Source organism: Rhinoderma darwinii, chromosome 5 (assembly GCF_050947455.1).
Source record: "Rhinoderma darwinii isolate aRhiDar2 chromosome 5, aRhiDar2.hap1, whole genome shotgun sequence".
Taxonomy (NCBI): Eukaryota; Metazoa; Chordata; class Amphibia; order Anura; family Rhinodermatidae; genus Rhinoderma; species Rhinoderma darwinii.
Window position 1 is genome coordinate 229,199,727 of NC_134691.1, and position 22,501 is coordinate 229,222,227.

At 42.2% G+C, this 22,501-nt stretch overlaps 1 pseudogene; it reads right to left on the reverse strand.

Moving 5' to 3' along the window:
* Positions 1-22,334: 22,334 nt before the first annotated feature.
* On the reverse strand, positions 22,335-22,493 carry LOC142654476 (U2 spliceosomal RNA; annotated as a pseudogene).
* Positions 22,494-22,501: the final 8 nt, after the last annotated feature.

The window sequence follows — 22,501 nt, forward strand, 5'->3', positions numbered from 1 at the left end:
CCACACTTACTTTTCTTACATGACTGATGGTCTGTGTATTTTTTCCAGATGTTTGCGTTGCTTGTAGGTCTTACACTACCTGTTTTCATGACACTTACCTTTACGAGCATAGCTACTATATTGCTGTCTCACAGTGTTGATGTAAATCGACTTGCTTCATAATATCATCAGTCCATCCACCCGAGTCTATGTATTGTATACTACCCTATATCTGTATTATAGAGAGAGTCTTGTTAGCTGTGCTACAGTGAAATTATTCAGAGTCTTCATGTCCAGCTCTGTACCTTTTTATTCTCTATATATGTTTCTATATGTCTAATAAAGTTTATTTTCTTTTATTATTGGCTCTTATGCTCCTTTGTGTCTCTAATGTATATCAGTATATATGGGAGTTGCCTCCTTTCTGTACCAGGGTAGTATGCTATACTGCAAGCATCTAGCCCCATACGTGCTGTATGAGTTGTTTTGTATATTCATAATTGTGCATTCTGTGTTTTTCACAGCAACTGGCTCACAGCTAAATATGAATTTCAGAGCCCGTGACGATTCATGGCTCTTCCAACTGGACAAGATATTCAATGAGGACCCTGTTTTAGTTTCAACCAGTGGTGGTAGGGATAGTAGAGAGCTCAGCAATAAATTGAAGCTCCTTTTTAATAAAAGAACCAAAATTTGGTGGAATAAGGCCTTCCTCACCAAATACATCTCTCGTGGCATGATACCTAGAGGACTAAGGGTTCAAGTGTTTCCCTCATTTGAAACAGAAAACGATGAATTCAAACAAAAATGGGAAAAATTGGCTGATATTTGTTCCATGGATTTCATGGACCTCTTGGTCCAGTCGAACTCCAACACACTAGTCGAACTGGAGAAGGAGATAGAGGAGTTACAGAGTGCCCTTAAAAAAGATTTCTCTAGTGAGACTATTGCTAAGATCCAAGATGAATTAGACAAGGACTATCTAAAGTGGGAAAAGGACATCTGTACCATTAAATCTGGGAAATTCCAACGGGACTCCCAAGACTATCTTTCCAACAAAGTACAAGTGGCGCATGAGACAGGGTCGATCCAGATCCAGATCCTTTTCCCACTCGAGATCATCATCAGTCTCATCCCGAATTTCAGGTGATGAGGGTAATAAAGTGAGGGACACTAACACTAATATCATCACTGGAACTAATCAGGGATCCTTTGGCCCAAGACGGCAGTATGATAGAAATGCCAAGCACAAGAACACACGCAACTATCAACAGGACAGGAATCCAGCCAGCAAATTAGAGGTAATAAACCTATCCTCACATACCCTCTCTGATGCCCAATGTGAAGTCCTCAGTAAAGGGTTGACTTTTTCACCCACTAATCATTTTAATTTCTTTACAGCGCTGAAGGATCTCCATTTATTTTCCCGTAAATTGATTCTAAAAAAACTTCACAGTAGGAGTGGTGACAACTTTGTTGCAACTTCTGAAATGGAGAGAGAGGCCCTACAGGCTCTTGAGGAGCTTTTACGCGAACAGACTACTGAGGTAACAGGCCCCTTCCCCACGTCTGTTCTCCCCAGATCCGCGAGGTTCCCCCCTCTGTCTCTGTGCCCCCAAGTTGAGATTTTCACCAAATTGGTCATAGATGAGTTCAAACATCTATCCACTCGAAGGGAGGGCGATAATCTTACTTCTCGTCAAAGGAAAGCACTGAGCGAATTACAACTGTTGAGTGACGTTGTCATTAAACCAGCAGACAAAGGGGGGAACATCGTGGTCTGGCCTGTGGCCAAATATGAAAGGGAGGCCTTTAAACAATTGCGTGATAAGAACACTTATGCTAAATTAACACATAGCCCTTTATCCTCTTTTTCATTGGAATTAGCTAAGATTCTTGATAGAGCTTTGGAAAAGGGACTTATTCCTAAAAAAATCCATGAGGGACTTTTAACGGATGATCCCAAGATACCAAACGCTCTATCTTTTACCCAAAGTACACAAGAATCTTGTGGACCCCCCAGGACGTCCGATCGTGTCGGGTATGGGAGGTCTTTGTGACCCTATTTGTAAATTCGTTGACTTCTATCTCAAACCGTTGGTCACTGACCTACCCTCATACGTTAGAGACACGACGGAAGTCCTGGGGAGATTAGATGGTATCCAAATTGAACCTGATATGCTTTTGGTCACGGCAGACGTTGAGTCCCTCTATACCTGTATACGGGATTGTGATGGAATGGAGGCGGTCCGCTTCTTCCTGGGGACCAGCAACCGGGATGGAGAAATGTGTGACCTTATTCTAGAATTGTTGCAATATATTTTGACCCATAATTTCTTCGTCTTTAAGGATCACTATTATCTGCAGACTAACGGCACTGCCATGGGCGCGGCCTGCGCGCCATCCTATGCAAACCTGTTTCTCGGTCTTTGGGAGAGGCAGGTTTTCCTGGGGGGTGGCGCCCAGGCCGCCGAACATGTGCAGTGTTGGTTGCGATATATAGATGACGTTTTGTTTATCTGGCAAGGGTCGGAGAGCGAACTGACTGGGTTTATGCAGCAGCTCAATCTGAACCTGTATAACATCAAACTGACATATAAATTCCATAAACAACAAATAGACTTTTTGGATGTTCAGATTTTCGCTGACTGCGATGGATTTCTCCAGACGGATGTTCACCGTAAATCCACATCAGTCAACTCTCTCCTGCATGCATCATCTTTTCACACACGTCCAACAGTTAAAGCCATCCCGGTTGGGCAGTTTCTCAGGATGAAGCGGATCTGCTCCACAGACAGACTCTTCGAGCGCCAATCAGATGAATTAAAATCTAGATTCACTGATAGAGGGTACAGCACACGTCTCATTAAATCAGGGTACAACAGGGCTAGGAGAACACCGCGATGTGACCTCTTAAGAACTAAAACACATCGACCTGTAGACAATAATGTACGTTTCATTACTACTTACAATAGCCAATGGGACAAAATAAGGTCAATCCTTGGACATCACTGGTCGATCCTTAGATCAGAACCGAGCTTAGCACAATGTCTCCCTTTAAAACCCACGATGACGGCCAAAAGGAGTAAAAATCTTAAGGATCTTCTTACTAAGAGTCACTATGTGCCCAAACATACTAATCCCTTTGGTCCACGTGAACCCACTATTGGATGCTACCCATGTGGTGGATGCGTGGCGTGCCCTAATATTAGTAGAACCAAGGACTTTTTAACAGCTGATGGATCAAGAACTTTTAAAATCAGGGATTACATCTCCTGTAGCTCTACATATGTAGTGTATTATGCACTATGTGCATGTCCAAAGATCTACGTTGGCTTGACCTCCAGGCAGCTGAGGATTCGTACCAGGGAACACGTTCGTGATATCTCTGGTGCGAAAACAATAAGTGATCTTGGACAGCTCAAAACGCTGCCTAGACACTTTAAACAATACCACAATTGCAATCCTGTCTCTTTGATGATCCGTGGTATTGAACGTGTACATTGCGGCATCAGAGGGGGTAATCTGAGGAAGGTTCTAGCCCAAAAGGAGTGTATGTGGATTGTTAAATTGGGATCCATGACACCCGTCGGCCTTAACGAACAACTCAATTTCGCCTCTTTTCTTTAGAATCCCCCACTTCCACTGGTTTTTAACTTGGATTTTAATTGTTTGTGTCTGTTTTCTTAACCATATAGGTACTCGCTATACCATAGTTCTGACAGCTCCCTGTGATGAGAACTCGTCCTTCCTGATTTGCATTTATTCTGGAACACGGAGGGAGAAGAACTTTTGGCTATCCGCAGACCCACCCTTGTTGGGTATCAAATAACTTCTTTTACTACATGTCCTCTTTTTAACACCATCTTTGTTTGCACAGTGCATGTTATATGCAATGGCTCATTTACTCATTTTCCTGCTTTTTGTAGCATATTTATATTTATAATATCTCTTTATATTGTTTATATTTGTGTCTAATCCGTCACCACAAGGTTTTCTTTTTTATCCATCCTTCTTGGATTGATATTTCTGCTTTTTGTAATATATTTAAATTTACATAATCTCTATGGATTTTATGTGTTTGTAATCTGTCACCTAAGGGTATATGCAATTTACTGCACTTTTGAGTCTAATCACCCCTTATGGGTTAATATTCTTTCCCCTCATATTTCCAATATGTCGTGGATCTTATGAATTCACTTTTAATAATATATCTTCACTATTATTAACAGGTTTGTGGTGTTAACATATATTTCTGTTCTCATTGAACCTTCGATACTGTACATGTAACATTGTTCATTTGACATTTGTTTATTTTAAACTTATCTTAGTTCCGGATCGCACTAGAGGGATATTGATACAGCTCACTTTTAAGTAGTGGGACATCGATACATACCCTCCTTCGCCTCCAGCGTTCTCTATCCAATCAGGTGCGCACGTCGTCTGCGCGACGCTGGCCTGTGGCCGGCCCCCTTCCTTGCCCCCTGTAGCGCACTGCGCGTGCCTGGGATCCCTGTACGCGTCGGGGATCCTCGGTATGCGCTCTGGCGCTGGGGGCTGGAAGTGGGGCATGCCTCACTTCCGGTCTCGGCAGATGACGTGCGCCGGAATCTCCTTGGACTGAGTAAACATTCAATTCACCTGGGGCTTGCTCTATTTATACTCCTTACTTCTTTAGACACTTCACACCCCTTGAGGAAGCACATTGCGAAACGCGCGTTGGGGTTTCGTTTCACACTAGCCTGATTCTCTCAGTTATCGTCTATTATGGGTAAGTTATCGTATGAGTGGGTGGACTTTTGGCTTACTTAGGTTGCAGTCCCCACACTTACTTTTCTTACATGACTGATGGTCTGTGTATTTTTTCCAGATGTTTGCGTTGCTTGTAGGTCTTACACTACCTGTTTTCATGACACTTACCTTTACGAGCATAGCTACTATATTGCTGTCTCACAGTGTTGATGTAAATCGACTTGCTTCATAATATCATCAGTCCATCCACCCGAGTCTATGTATTGTATACTACCCTATATCTGTATTATAGAGAGAGTCTTGTTAGCTGTGCTACAGTGAAATTATTCAGAGTCTTCATGTCCAGCTCTGTACCTTTTTATTCTCTATATATGTTTCTATATGTCTAATAAAGTTTCTTTTCTTTTATTATTGGCTCTTATGCTCCTTTGTGTCTCTAATGTATATCAGTATATATGGGAGTTGCCTCCTTTCTGTACCAGGGTAGTATGCTATACTGCAAGCATCTAGCCCCATACGTGCTGTATGAGTTGTTTTGTATATTCATAATTGTGCATTCTGTGTTTTTCACAGCAACTGGCTCACAGCTAAATATGAATTTCAGAGCCCGTGACGATTCATGGCTCTTACAACTGGACAAGATATTCAATGAGGACCCTGTTTTAGTTTCAACCAGTGGTGGTAGGGATAGTAGAGAGCTCAGCAATAAATTGAAGCTCCTTTTAAATAAAAGAACCAAAATTTGGTGGAATAAGGCCTTCCTCACCAAATACATCTCTCGTGGCATGATACCTAGAGGACTAAGGGTTCAAGTGTTTCCCTCATTTGAAACAGAAAATGATGAATTCAAACAAAAATGGGAAAAATTGGCTGATATTTGTTCCATGGGTTTCATGGACCTCTTGGTCCAGTCGAACTCCAACACACTAGTCGAACTGGAGAAGGAGATAGAGGAGTTACAGAGTGCCCTTAAAAAAGATTTCTCTAGTGAGACTATTGCTAAGATCCAAGATGAATTAGACAAGGACTATCTAAAGTGGGAAAAGGACATCTGTACCATTAAATCTGGGAAATTCCAACGGGACTCCCAAGACTATCTTTCCAACAAAGTATACAAGTGGCGCATGAGACAGGGTCGATCCAGATCCAGATCCTTTTCCCACTCGAGATCATCATCAGTCTCATCCCGAATTTCAGGTGATGAGGGTAATAAAGTGAGGGACACTAACACTAATATCATCACTGGAACTAATCAGGGATCCTTTGGCCCAAGACGGCAGTATGATAGAAATGCCAAGCACAAGAACACACGCAACTATCAACAGGACAGGAATCCAGCCAGCAAATTAGAGGTAATAAACCTATCCTCACATACCCTCTCTGATGCCCAATGTGAAGTCCTCAGTAAAGGGTTGACTTTTTCACCCACTAATCATTTTAATTTCTTTACAGCGCTGAAGGATCTCCATTTATTTTCCCGTAAATTGATTCTAAAAAAACTTCACAGTAGGAGTGGTGACAACTTTGTTGCAACTTCTGAAATGGAGAGAGAGGCCCTACAGGCTCTTAAGGAGCTTTTACGCGAACAGACTACTGAGGTAACAGGCCCCTTCCCCACGTCTGTTCTCCCCAGATCCGCGAGGTTCCCCCCTCTGTCTCTGTGCCCCCAAGTTGAGATTTTCACCAAATTGGTCATAGATGAGTTCAAACATCTATCCACTCGAAGGGAGGGCGATAATCTTACTTCTCGTCAAAGGAAAGCACTGAGCGAATTACAACTGTTGAGTGACGTTGTCATTAAACCAGCAGACAAAGGGGGGAACATCGTGGTCTGGCCTGTGGCCAAATATGAAAGGGAGGCCTTTAAACAATTGCGTGATAAGAACACTTATGCTAAATTAACACATAGCCCTTTATCCTCTTTTTCATTGGAATTAGCTAAGATTCTTGATAGAGCTTTGGAAAAGGGACTTATTCCTAAAAAAATCCATGAGGGACTTTTAACGGATGATCCCAAGATACCAACGCTCTATCTTTTACCCAAAGTACACAAGAATCTTGTGGACCCCCCAGGACGTCCGATCGTGTCGGGTATGGGAGGTCTTTGTGACCCTATTTGTAAATTCGTTGACTTCTATCTCAAACCGTTGGTCACTGACCTACCCTCATACGTTAGAGACACGACGGAAGTCCTGGGGAGATTAGATGGTATCCAAATTGAACCTGATATGCTTTTGGTCACGGCAGACGTTGAGTCCCTCTATACCTGTATACGGCATTGTGATGGAATGGAGGCGGTCCGCTTCTTCCTGGGGACCAGCAACCGGGATGGAGAAATGTGTGACCTTATTCTAGAATTGTTGCAATATATTTTGACCCATAATTTCTTCGTCTTTAAGGATCACTATTATCTGCAGACTACCGGCACTGCCATGGGCGCGGCCTGTGCGCCATCCTATGCAAACCTGTTTCTTGGTCTTTGGGAGAGGCAGGTTTTCCTGGGGGGTGGCGCCCAGGCCGCCGAACATGTGCAGTGTTGGTTGCGATATATAGATGACGTTTTGTTTATCTGGCAAGGGTCGGAGAGCGAACTGACTGGGTTTATGCAGCAGCTCAATCTGAACCCGTATAACATCAAACTGACATATAAATTCCATAAACAACAAATAGACTTTTTGGATGTTCAGATTTTCGCTGACTGCGATGGATTTCTCCAGACGGATGTTCACCGTAAATCCACATCAGTCAACTCTCTCCTGCATGCATCATCTTTTCACACACGTCCAACAGTTAAAGCCATCCCGGTTGGGCAGTTTCTCAGGATGAAGCGGATCTGCTCCACAGACAGACTCTTCGAGCGCCAATCAGATGAATTAAAATCTAGATTCACTGATAGAGGGTACAGCACACGTCTCATTAAATCAGGGTACAACAGGGCTAGGAGAACACCGCGATGTGACCTCTTAAGAACTAAAACACATCGACCTGTAGACAATAATGTACGTTTCATTACTACTTACAATAGCCAATGGGACAAAATAAGGTCAATCCTTGGACATCACTGGTCGATCCTTAGATCAGAACCGAGCTTAGCACAATGTCTCCCTTTAAAACCCACGATGACGGCCAAAAGGAGTAAAAATCTTAAGGATCTTCTTACTAAGAGTCACTATGTGCCCAAACATACTAATCCCTTTGGTCCACGTGAACCCACTATTGGATGCTACCCATGTGGTGGATGCGTGGCGTGCCCTAATATTAGTAGAGCCAAGGACTTTTTAACAGCTGATGGATCAAGAACTTTTAAAATCAGGGATTACATCTCCTGTAGCTCTACATATGTAGTGTATTATGCACTATGTGCATGTCCAAAGATCTACGTTGGCTTGACCTCCAGGCAGCTGAGGATTCGTACCAGGGAACACGTTCGTGATATCTCTGGTGCGAAAACAATAAGTGATCTTGGACAGCTCAAAACGCTGCCTAGACACTTTAAACAATACCACAATTGCAATCCTGTCTCTTTGATGATCCGTGGTATTGAACGTGTACATTGCGGCATCAGAGGGGGTAATCTGAGGAAGGTTCTAGCCCAAAAGGAGTGTATGTGGATTGTTAAATTGGGATCCATGACACCCGTCGGCCTTAACGAACAACTCAATTTCGCCTCTTTTCTTTAGAATCCCCCACTTCCACTGGTTATTAACTTGGATTTTAATTGTTTGTGTCTGTTTTCTTAACCATATAGGTACTCGCTATACCATAGTTCTGACAGCTCCCTGTGATGAGAACTCGTCCTTCCTGATTTGCATTTATTCTGGAACACGGAGGGAGAAGAACTTTTGGCTATCCGCAGACCCACCCTTGTTGGGGATCAAATAACTTCTTTTACTACATGTCCTCTTTTTAACACCATCTTTGTTTGCACAGTGCATGTTATATGCAATGGCTCATTTACTCATTTTCCTGCTTTTTGTAGCATATTTATATTTATAATATCTCTTTATATTGTTTATATTTGTGTCTAATCCGTCACCACAAGGTTTTCTTTTTTATCCATCCTTCTTGGATTGATATTTCTGCTTTTTGTAATATATTTAAATTTACATAATCTCTATGGATTTTATGTGTTTGTAATCTGTCACCTAAGGGTATATGCAATTTACTGCACTTTTGAGTCTAATCACCCCTTATGGGTTAATATTCTTTCCCCTCATATTTCCAATATGTCGTGGATCTTATGAATTCACTTTTAATAATATATCTTCACTATTATTAACAGGTTTGTGGTGTTAACATATATTTCTGTTCTCATTGAACCTTCGATACTGTACATGTAACATTGTTCATTTGACATTTGTTTATTTTAAACTTATCTTAGTTCCGGATCGCACTAGAGGGATATTGATACAGCTCACTTTTAAGTAGTGGGACATCGATACATACCCTCCTTCGCCTCCAGCGTTCTCTATCCAATCAGGTGCGCACGTCGTCTGCGCGACGCTGGCCTGTGGCCGGCCCCCTTCCTTGCCCCCTGTAGCGCACTGCGCGTGCCTGGGATCCCTGTACGCGTCGGGGATCCTCGGTATGCGCTCTGGCGCTGGGGGCTGGAAGTGGGGCATGCCTCACTTCCGGTCTCGGCAGATGACGTGCGCCGGAATCTCCTTGGACTGAGTAAACATTCAATTCACCTGGGGCTTGCTCTATTTATACTCCTTACTTCTTTAGACACTTCACACCCCTTGAGGAAGCACATCGCGAAACGCGCGTTGGGGTTTCGTTTCACACTAGCCTGACTCTCTCAGTTATCGTCTATTATGGGTAAGTTATCGTATGAGTGGGTGGACTTTTGGCTTACTTAGGTTGCAGTCCCCACACTTACTTTTCTTACATGACTGATGGTCTGTGTATTTTTTCCAGATGTTTGCGTTGCTTGTAGGTCTTACACTACCTGTTTTCATGACACTTACCTTTACGAGCATAGCTACTATATTGCTGTCTCACAGTGTTGATGTAAATCGACTTGCTTCATAATATCATCAGTCCATCCACCCGAGTCTATGTATTGTATACTACCCTATATCTGTATTATAGAGAGAGTCTTGTTAGCTGTGCTACAGTGAAATTATTCAGAGTCTTCATGTCCAGCTCTGTACCTTTTTATTCTCTATATATGTTTCTATATGTCTAATAAAGTTTCTTTTCTTTTATTATTGGCTCTTATGCTCCTTTGTGTCTCTAATGTATATAAGCAAGGGAAAGGGGCAGTTGCCCACGGCAACACCGTGAGCAACCAGAGTGGTGAACGAGCCGAGTCAAGCCAGGAGTGTGCGAGGTACCAAACGAAGAGCAGAAGAGTAGTCAGTAAGCCAGGGTCTGTATGGAGCAGGAACAAAATAGAAGGAGCTGTAGCTGGGCCAGGAAACCACACGAAAAAGAATAACAAGCCACGAGGAACAGGAAATGCAGGTATAAATAGACAGAGGGCGGGAGCTAGCTGAGTCTGGCCAGGCTGCGATAGGCTCTCCCACTCCTAAGCCTGCCAGCCTGAGTGGAGGAAGCTGGAGTCAGTCTCAGGGATGTAGATTCAGGTGCTGACTGATTAATTAAGGGAGTTAACCCCGAAGCTGTGCCTGGCAGATCCTTTACAGGCACCTAAAATTGTAATATTATCTGACACAGGGACGGGTATGTCTCTAAAAGCCATGCTTCCTATATTTAAAATATTACATTTGTCGAAGTTCACCTTAAAACCGGAAGCACAGCAATAAAACTCGATTTGCCTAAGGGTTCTCTGAAGCGACAGGGTGTCCCAGCAAAAAAACGCTACATCGTCCATGTACCCCACTGCTTTAGCCTATACGCCACCACCCCCGGGCAGGGGGACTCCACGTATTAACTTATCGCGGCGAATTGTACACAGTAGAGGCTCTAATGCGCAAATAAAAAGCAGTGGGGACAAGGGACACCCCTGCTTCACCCCTGAGTTTAAAATCACGTCCTGTGTCTTAAAACCATTCACTAAAATTTTGCTTGTGCAATCTTTATAAAAGGCTTTAAGTGATAATAAAAATCCTTCAGGTATACCCATACGCTCTAAAACCTTAAAAAGATAAAAATGAGAGACACGGTCGAACGCCTTCTCGAAGTCTATTGATAAAATGGCTAATTTACCTTTTCTAGACCTCGTGTCCTCAATTACGTCTTTTATCAGGTTAAGATTATCCCAGATGCTGCGGCCTGGCACCCCACACACCTGGTTAGAGTGTATAATGTGGGGTACTATGGCTTTTAGTCTATTTGCGCACACTTTTGCCATTATTTTATAGTCGCTATTCAGAAGGGTTATTGGTCTCCAGTTCTTCAAAACTGCGATGTCACCTTTCTTATGTAGCAAGGAGACCTCACCCTTCCGCCAGGACTTAGGCAGCATCTTGGAATTAAAAACTTCATAAAAAAGGCTAAAAAGATCCTCTTTTAAAATGTCATAAAATTTTACATAAAACTCACTGGGTATACCGTCTGGTCCAGGAACTTTTCCGTTTCTAAAATCTCCTGCTTCGTTAGCTCCTGTAATAAAAAATTCTGGGAGACAGGGTCTAAAACAGTAGTAATCTCCTTCAGTGAGTCACGCATAAAATTATGATCCACAGCTTTAACACTAAAAAGGTCAGCATAAAACTCATGAACTTTACTTAAAATACCCTGTACATCTGACACACCTTCAATATTTTTAATGATAGCCTTTTTATTGTTAATTTTTTTTAAAAAGTACCTGGAGCAGGTCTCATTCTCCTCCACATGCTGAATTTTAGAACGGAAAATGATCTCTTTGCCTTTCTGCTCCAGGCACTGAGCTATTTCTTTTTTTAAGTTAGTGATGTCAGTTTTAACGTCAATTTCATTATCTCTCATCTTGTACAGGGTCTGCAGGTGGGTGCTGAGAATTTTAAAAAAAGCATGTTTTTCTCTGGCTTTCGCCACGCTCTTTTTAATAAAAAATTCCTTATTCTTTTTTTCATTTTCTCCCACCATGCACTGATGGGAGTACGCATGTCTCTCTCCCGCCTGCATTTTTGGTAAAATTCAATAAAATCAGTAAAAACCTGTGGATCATCTAAAAGGGAAACATTTAACTTCCAGGACTTCTTACACACCGGTTTATTAAAATCACGCTTTACATAAAATGTTAAAAGCTTGTGATCTGAAAAAACATTAGTTAAAACTTCACAATTAAAAGGCAGTACATTCTCATTACAAAAAATAAAATCTATCCTGGAGCTACAGGTGGCGTTGCTCCAGGTAACGCCGGCTTCCTCTGGGCTGCTCCTATTACATTCTTTGTATACCTCAGTTAATTTAAAATCATTTACAATATCTTTGAGCAGTCCAGAGGTCTTATCGTAATTCCTACTTGTAGCACTGGTAAGCCGGCGTTCCCCCCTCAGGATACAGTTAAAATCGCCTGCGAGGATAAAAGGCTCAGTTGTATTAATAAAAAGAGGTAAAATTTCTAGCATCTCTGCTCTCTCATTTTTTTCAGGTGAGCCGTAAAAATTTAAAAACTGCAATTTTATGCCGTCAATAAAAGCTTTAACCAATAAAATACGTCCTGGAAGAATCTCTTGAATAAAATCAATAAAAACGTTTCCCTTAAAAAGAATGGCGACCCCTGCTGATCTGGACTCATTTGATCCAGACCAGACGGATGGACCATACTTCCAATCCTCTTTGTATTTATGGTACTTCATTGCATGGGGAATGCCGCACTCCTGCAGGAAAAAAACAGAGGCTGCCAGGCAAGATAAATAATTGAAGAGAGCAACCCTTCTAACTTTGGACTTGGCGCCCCTCACGTTGAGGGATATTCCCTTTAGCTCAGACATTGTGGAGATTTAAGGCGGATTTTGATTTTAAAATAATAAATAATAGCGTATTTTAAAATCAGATATTTTCTCCACCATCAATAGCAAAAATCTCGCTGGAACTTATATACCCGCCCCCATCTGAATCATTCGTAATGAGGGAAAACGCGGGAGAGGAACTACCTTCGCTGAGGATAGCGCCAGCAACCAAACTTCTGTGCATCGGGAGCCCAAACGCATTCAGGTCTCCCTGGGTCTCAAGTGGTTGACCATCTAGGTCGGGTGGGTCCCCTAGGGGGCTCGCACCTCCCCCCTGGGACTGTGCAGGCCCTTCTGGAGGGGGAGATTGCGCACAAAGTGGGGTGTCAGTTACCACAGAAGGAACAGTGCCCGCCCTCCTCACCAGTCGCGGTGAGGAGGGGGTCCTAGGAGGAGCCACATCGTTTTTCACCGTAGTGTCCATCTGCTCCTCCCCTGCCTCCCCCTACTGACTCTCGTTTGCCTCCCTTTTTTTCGGGGACCCACCGGCACCTCGTCCTCTTCATCCGACGAGGATGCCAGAGACCCAGGGCTTGGAGCAGGCCCGGCACCCCCTGAGCAACCAGCCTTCTGGGATGCCTCAGTTTTTCCAGCCCGCTCCTTTTCAGCCTTCCGATTTTCTCTTGCGTTAGGCTCCCTTTTATCCTCCAAGGTTGCTGGCTGTGAGGTACCTGTTTTGGCTCCAGTCCCTCTCACCTTTGAAGCCCAGGTACCTCTCTCCTCTCTCCTGTGGCTGGTCTGCTCCTCTCCCTGAGGACGGGTTTGGTCTGCTGGTGGAGAACGTGGGGGCGCCCTGGGTTGCTCTTCTTCTCCGCTTCGGTACCTATGAGGACAAGAAAAATACAGGTGACCAGTTTTTTGACAAAAATTACATTTTTTTTCTCCTGTGCACTCTCTTATATTATGCTCTTTGCTTCCACAGTTTCTACAGGTGACATCGCAGTTAAAACTGGTATGTCTATAGGTACCGCAAGCCCTGCAGAAGTTTGGCATCCCTGAGAAGTAGAGGTCGCCATTCACATTTCCAATTTTAAAACGAGCCGGTGGTAATCTCGTTTCCTGGGTGGAGGGGTCCTTTATCAGCGTGACTAAAAACTTCCATTTGGCGGTCCACACTCCACACTCGTTCATCACTTTCCCCAGGAGCTTGACATTTTTTAAGTAGGCAGCTAGAAATGCTGCCACTTCCATATCTCTCACATATGGGGAATACATTTTAATCACCACGAGTTTGGTTATTTCAAATTCATGCTCTACTACCTTGACTCCCGCTGTCACGAGTTCACCGAGTTTCCTCTCAGCTTTATCCATAGCATCACAGAGTATTCCTTCTCCCATGAAGGTGACATCATAAATTCCTCGTTTCGGGTAGTCCTGGATAGCCAAGAGCTCGTTCTTGTGGACCGCCAGCAGATCTTCCAAAATGGTGTGGACCAAGAATTTGATACCACGTGGACCGCCTCCACCCTCTGCCATGATAAATCATGCAGAATTCCTTAGCCGGGCGTATACCGGCACCGCATCAGGTTCGCCTGCCATTTGCGTAGCTAGGTCGAACCGCACAGCTTTCGCTGCACCCCTTGGGTTAAGGAGACCAAGGGGCTGGGGGGGAATCACAACTCGTTGCTACGGACTAAGCCTCTCTCCCAAATAGCAGCACGGGGGTGAAGTCCAGGCGAACCTGGATGATCCCCCGAGGCCGAGAGAGAGGGTACCGGAGCACCTCCCAACCAAGACCAAGGCAGTACTGATACGAATAAACAGCACTACACTTGATCTCAGCCAGAAGGCCGAGAAGCGAACCTTCTTCTTCTTTTGGTCTCCACTTGTACAAACTCATCACTGTCTTCGATCTCATTTTTTTTGTTTCCCACCGCCCTCCCTGTGACACAAACTAGTCTCATTGCTTGATGAGAACATCTCAATGTTCGCCGGATCCGAGGGGTGAACTGGACTCACTACTCCCTCAATTACCTCCTCCAGTTGACGGATAACGTCCTCCATTTGTGTTTCCCCCACAAGACTGGGCACTGCAGGTTATACCGCTGCTGCAATATCCTCGGCTGCATTTTTCTCTCTAGCCACTTCTCTCTGGACTCTCTCCATTTCTCTTTCCACTTCTGCCTCACTTTGTCTGGTGACCTCCTCCCTTCCAATTTGCATATTTCTGCTCCTCTCCTCCTCCCTCCTTTGTCTGGCAGCTGGGCAATCTCTGTACAGGTGGGTGTTGGCTCCACACAAATCACACATCCTGCCTTGGGTGCAACTTCCAGCATGGTGTCCAACTTGCTTGCAATTTCTGCATACCTGACCCTTATCACAAATATCTTTTGTGTGGCCAAACTGGAAACAATTGCGGCAAAAGGTCGGCTGTCCAGCATAAGTAATATACCATAGGGAGAAAAAAATTAGTTCGGGGTCAGCCCCCAATCTAGTATTATCAGATTGGAATACCCTGGTAGATTTGAAGGAATTATGGAGGGAAGGTAACCCACTAGAAGATATAGATGGATCTGAAGAAGATCACATTGATATTATCCCCGAATATACAGGATTACGGAAAAAAAGTAGTACTATGCCAAGCATTTACTCTAATAGATATACGCAGGCTTTCTTGGAGGCAATGCTCAGAGATATTGGTCTCATCGACTGGTCCTCCTTTTTGTGTGAGGACAACTTAACAAAAAAAGAACGAAAGGCTCTGAAAGAATTAATAAATGAAAAAAATATAGTGATAAAACCGAGTGATAAGGGTGGTAATGTTGTCCTCCTCAAGGAGGAGGATTATGTCGGTGAGATCAAAAGGCAATTAAACACGAATACCTATACCCTTTTGGTAAATAACCCATTAGAAAATATAACTGGAATATTGAATAGAAAGTTAGCCTTTGCATTGGATGAGGGTTTAATTAATAGACATGAATTCCAATATCTGGAGGTGAAAGATCCACGAATACCGACTATCTATTTACTTCCCAAGGTGCATAAAAACAGGAACATTCCACTGGGCAGACCGATTATCTCAGGGTGTGATGGCCCGACTGATCACCTGGGGAGATACATAGATGAGAAGTTAAAACCATTTGTCCGTACATTGCCCTCCTTTGTTTTGGATACAGGAGACCTTTTGAATAAAATCGAGAATCTAACGATCGATGATGATTTCATTTTGGTGGGATTAGATGTGGAATCTCTGTATACATCGATTCCACATAATGTTGGCATGAGAGCTGCTGCACACTTCCTGGAGAGGAGAGGAGGAAATTGGTCTCATCAAAATGAATTTATTATAGAGATGTTGGAATTCATTTTGAATTATAATTGTTTCTCTTTTGATGGCAAGTATTATCGCCAGACACATGGAACGGCCATGGGATCCTCCTGTGCACCATCATATGCCTGCTTACATCTGGGATGGTGGGAGGAATTCATTGTATATCCTCACCCCCTCTTCAGGAAGTGTGCATCTACTTGGCTCAGATATATGGACGATATCCTATTGTGTTGGAAAGGGTCTTTGGATTCTCTTAATGATTTTATTGGGGATCTCAATATTAACAACTTAAATATCCTTTTGACTTTCACTCACATTAGAAATACTATAAGCTTTCTCGACCTTAATATTTATAGGGAGGGGAATAGACTTAAAACAACTAAGTATCGAAAACCAACATCGGGTAATACCTTATTGGCAGCAAGTAGTCATCATCTGCCCTCTCAAATTAGGGGGATCCCAACCAGTGAGTTCCTTCGAATTCGACGGAATTGCACTGATTTTGAAAACTTTAAAAATGAAGCTCAAGACCTATCCTCCCGCTTTAAAAATAGGGGGTATTCTAAAAAATTTATTAAAAAAGGATATAATAGAGCACTTAGACAAAATAGAGAGGAAATCATGAAGAGAGACAAAAGGGACAATAGTGACAACAGAGTTCGATTCATCTCTAGGTATGGGTCCCATTGGAATATATTGCGGCATCTTATGATAAAGAACTGGCCACATTTAACATTGGATAAAAGAATCAATGCAATAGTTGGGAATATTCCAAGTATGGTCCCCAAAAGGGCCCCTACACTAAGGGATAAACTGGTCAGCTCGGAATTTAAGAGAAATACCCCAGAAAGGGTCCTATGGTTGCAAAAACGGCCAAAGGGAATGTTTAAGTGTGGCTCGTGTAGATGCTGTAAGTATGTAATAAAATCAGATACTTTTTCCGATAGTGAACACAAAAGGGAATTTAAAGTTTACAATTTTATCAATTGTCGCTCAACGATGGTTGTATATTCTGTCACCTGCCCATGTGGGAAACAATATATCGGCAAAACGAAACGCGAGTTACATATACGTATAAGTGAACACATTTTAGATATCACTAAGGGGGAAATGAAGAATCCACTAGCAGCACACTTCAAGACACACCATGGACAGTCACCTACAGGCTTGAAATTCATGGGAATTTATCAATTATTTGAAGACAGAAGAGGGGGCGATCGAAATCGTATACTCCTACAAAAGGAAACTATGTGGATTTACACGTTGGGTACCCTAAATCCCAAGGGACTAAATAACTAAATAAAATTTAATATGTTCCTTTGAGCATTAAGTGTTGGGAGCGGGTTGATTGCTGCTGGGATGGCTGCTTACCAGCATTCAGAGCGGTTTCCACTTGCCCCCTATTATTAAAAATTAAATGGTTAATGTTTATTCCCAATGGGCAATATAAAAACTGTATGGTGCCAATAAATGGGTCTAATTTCGTTTTCCTATGGTCCCTTGAAGCAAATGGTGATTACGGTATATATGGAATATCTTTATCCAAAGGTTCCATTCCTGAGATGTGATGAAAATAATTGAAATTAAGGGGATAAATATGCTCTTGGAATATGGAAGAATTGAATCTTGGGATATATAGATGGCTCTATTTCTACTTTTGGAAGTCCTTGCATCAAAAGATTATGAAATTATCAGATTATGCTGTAGGGGAAATAATCCTCCCCTCTTATAAGTAGGCACCTGTTGTAATGATTAGAGAATATCTTGTTAGTTCCATCCATATAGAATTGTGATATAAATAAAAATTATGCATCAAAATTACATTATTGGAATCTTTTTCCGGCAAATTAGTAATGGATTTTGCGGACTCTCGGGGTGGGGACACGGGTTCTATTGCCTTTTTAGGCATGGGACCTATTTCCCTGCCCTTCCTCAGATACTGTATAATCTAATTTATGCATAAGGCTATATAAAAAGTGAGAAATTAGCTATATGGTTAGAATGGACTCATGGGGGAATTCTGATTGTTTCCCTATGAGTCAATAAATTTGCTACAGATTGTATATTTATTACTATCAGATATTACACCGTCCCATGCTATTAGTATCGGACCCGATTTACTATCTGAACTATTTTGAAGACATACCACTGATCCTCTACCATGTGTTAATAAACATAATATCTTATAGATATAGATTGATAATAAAATGAATTATCTATTTGTTCTGAATAAAACGTAAAGGAAATTTTTTCGAATGAATTATAAATTACAAATAAATGTACTGTGTAAAGATGATTGGATATAATCTATATATAGATATAAAATAAAGCCTCTTGACACTTGCAATTGAGGAACCAATAAAAAATGTTGGGACACTATAAATACAATGTCCTTGGCTACACTTGCTAAACGGCTCTGAGGAAATCCCGTGCAGGGATGAAACGCGTCAGCTGACCTAATCAAGCTTGACAGGTAGCGACGTCTAAACCTGGCCCTGCAAATCCCTGACTAAATTTGGAGACATCATATGGAAGGGGATACCATGTGAATTGAAATTCACCTTACTGCCGGCATATGCTCTTGCCCTCCTGGACCTTGTGCCTCTTGGTGTACGGTGTGGAATAAGTGCATACACAGAAGAAAACAAAAAGTCATCGGACATTGCGGTGGAGCTTTAAGGGTGTTGAGAAACAAACGACCATACAGCTTGGAACTTGCCTTTGGAAAGCCTTTTTCGTCCCGCCCGTGAACTGACTGCTCCCGCACATGGATCACAGATGCTCACCGGAAAATTAGAGGTAAAAACGCAAGTTACCATATAAAATCTTGGAAGGATCGAGTGGGATATATTTAGACCTTTGGGTCTATTTAATAGACTGCCTACTACTATTGATCCCCTTCAAAATCCAAGGTCGTATGATGAGGGAAGAGTTAAACAACATAAAAAATCTGCCGTTAAATTAGCTTATGTGTTATGGGATGGCCAATTTCCCAGGACGGGAATTACACTATATAGGAGATTCTTACCCCAAAAAATATTTCTATCTGTTATAAATGGGAATGGTGGCCACCTTGAGGATAAAAAATACATTTAGTTAAAAAACGCAAGTGTGAATACAACCTAGCGATTGTTCCAAATGTATTATCTGTCCCTATGCTTAGGGAGAACATATGTATCATATGAGTGATTTAATTAATATATAAAGGTGTATCAGATTACATGTCATCCTTTCCTGGCCAGGAGATTTTTTAAAAATTTTGTATGTATATATTTATATATCTGAAAATATTTGGAGGTTTAAATAAAACTAATTTCTTATAAATTTGTATTTACCTGAGAGTGCTTTGATATATTTCTGGATTTTTTTCTTTTTCTTTTTTTTTTCTTTTCTTTTTTGTTTTATATCTTCTTCAGAAATGGCACCGTGCTATATGTATATTGCATTTTAGGGTATGTTGATTGGTTATGGTTTAGCCATAACCAGTATCTTTTTTATGATAAGTAATATAGCCCCTGAACCCTGCAACAGAAAAATTTGCAGGAGGGTGAATGAAGCCTCCTACACAAGTAGAGTCCATTCTGAAGCGGACAAAAAACCTGAGCTTACAATTGTAAATGCACAACACATTAGTGAGTTTGTCCCCACCACGCACATGTTCACAAAAGTGTTTCAGAAAGTTCTCCATCAGGTCCACACTTATATAGGGGTTGTATACATGGACAACTACCATCTTCTCCTGCAGCCCAAACAACGGTGTTACTTTTATCCCGGCCAGCAATGAGTCATTTGCATAAGTTCTCAGCCATTCAAAAACATGTAGACACCTTCCCCCATTTTCAAAAGTGACTTCGTAAATACCTCTCCGTGGGAACTCACACTGAAGATTTCCTCCTTATGGACTCCGATCTTCCTCATCATGATATCCCGAATCAGGTATACAACATTGTTCATTAGCATGTCCGTGGGACTCACCTCCAAACGAATAGTATTCTTTCCAGCCATGATGCACCTGTCAGTCGTAGACCACAGAAATAGAAATTCCTCCTGCTCCGGAAGTCACCCAAGAACTCGCACCCCCAGCTACGTCAGGACGAACCTTGATCGTAGCCAAAAGGCCGAGAAGCGATAACCCGAATGTGGCGCGCCTTGACAGAGCCTGCCCAATACTGCTTGCTGTTCACCCCTTGCAGCGATTCAGCCTACTCCTAGGCACTTCCATGGGGCCCTGCCGACTCACACAGGCAGCCAGGCGGAAGGTGAAAATAGGCCACAGAGGAAGCTAGACAGCCTTTGCTTCTTTTGCTTGCACCACAATGCTGTGCCGAAAGCAGGGGAATCTACATAAAAACGACCTTCCTGGCAACGCCCAAGTGCCCTCCTGTCGTGCAGACAAACGCTAGCAGCAGCAGCAGCAAGTGCTTGCCCACAGCCACCCCTTCTCCCTTCACGCCTTTGATCACCTGCAATACAGTGCCTGCTGACCAGCACTGACCAACACTGCCTGGGCCCAGGCTTGTCTGTCTGAGGTCCCATTATGAGGTCATAAAGCTTGCTCTCAGTTCTTAGGGCTCCACTATGACACGCGCAAAGTTCCATCACAACTTTATATTAGATGTTGCTGCTCAGTCAGTCGACTACTCAGTGTTGCCTAGGAGGGCAACACTGCAACATGTGCCCCCCGTGTTGTCTGCACAGCTAGTTGCCTCCAGGAGGCCACAAGAGGGAAACAGGGGACTGCGAAATGGCAAATAGGCATCCTCCAACTTTACAGACACCTTCTTCTCCTTCCTCCTACAACCTCCATCCTTGCACAGTTTGTTATTCTTCCAGGTAACATAGTAACATATCCAAATTGGTGGTCTCTTTGTAGGCAAGCAAGGGTTTGTTGCAACTTCAATTCTTACTTCTTTGAAATGTAGGGAGGACAGCTCATTCCATCACATCCATATAGTGTACACAGTTAGGTCCATTGTGGCGGCTGCAATAGCTGCTTGCTGTTCCCCTACTCCACTCTTCCACTATTCCACTACTTGACTGTGGTGCTGCATCAATCAGTGGCTGTGGGTTGACTGAGTGACTGGCTGGCTCAGGTGCAGCTCTTTAACTTGGCGGAAGGTGAATGAGCTGTTCCAAATTGAAATGCTGGAACACAGAAACACACACAACACAAGAGGTGGCAATCTGTTAATGAAGTAATTTAATAATTAGGTCATTCATTAGCACACATGACAAAAATGCATTGTACAACAGGCGTTCAAATAATGGAATTTAAGGAGATATCCAATGTGCAAGAAACAAACAATGGCAAATGTAAAAAGCACTTTTCAAATCTGATTTTAGTGACTGGTTTAGGAAAGGGTGCACCGGTCCTGGAGATACTGCAATACCAGGTCAATGCTTGAAGTGTAAACCTAAAAAAACAACCTCAAAACAGAAGGAACAGGGAGTCCCCACAAACTGCAGAACAACCAAAAAACAAAGGGGACATAACACCCACTATTATACCTATGAATGTATAACTGACACGTATTTTCATAAAATATTATAATCTTTATTAGTACATAATGAATAACAATACGTGATATCAGACATAATGACAATGATAAAAATAAGTCAGATTCCAAGAACAGCATCAGAGTGGTATAGATGAAATTATACCTGAGGGTATACAGAAACAACCCATCTAGGGACAAAAATGCCAAATCATGCAAACCCCATGAAATATAAAGGACATGTGTAGCTGTAAAAGACAGCAAAAATACACAGCCCACACAAAAGTTGTAACTATAGGTAAATATGAATGGTGAATAGCCATATATATATATAACCCTGAATAGAGTACTATCTAATGGGAGGCATTTCACTACAAAAAATAAACCATACCTATAGACATGGTAGCAGGAGATGGACAATCCGCCTAGATGTGGCACAGAAAAAAGAGCATCTCAGAGGTGCTCTTTTTTCTGTGCCACATCTAGGCGGATTGTCCATCTCCTGCTACCATGTCTATAGGTATGGTTAATTTTTTGTAGTGAAATGCCTCCCATTAGATAGTACTCTATTCAGGGTTATATATATATATGGCTATTCACCATTCATATTTACCTATAGTTACAACTTTTGTGTGGGCTGTGTATTTTTGCTGTCTTTTACAGCTACACATGTCCTTTATATTTCATGGGGTTTGCATGATTTGGAATTTTTGTCCCTAGATGGGTTGTTTCTGTATACCCTCAGGTATAATTTCATCTATACCACTCTGATGCTGTTCTTGGAATCTGACTTATTTTTATCATTGTCATTATTTCTGATATCACGTATTGTTATTCATTATGTACTAATAAAGATTATAATATTTTATGAAAATACGTGTCAGTTATACATTCATAGGTATAATAGTGGGTGTTATGTCCCCTTTGTTTTTAGGTTGCAATGCTTGAAGTGGACAGAGCAAGCTCTATTTCCATCTCCCTGTTCTAAAGATCCATTTAATATCTGGTCCCCAGATAGGGAACGTATCAGATATTAAACTGATAAGAACAGATTTTATATATATTTTTTTTTTTTAAAGCCCAAGCCGTGCTTTCTA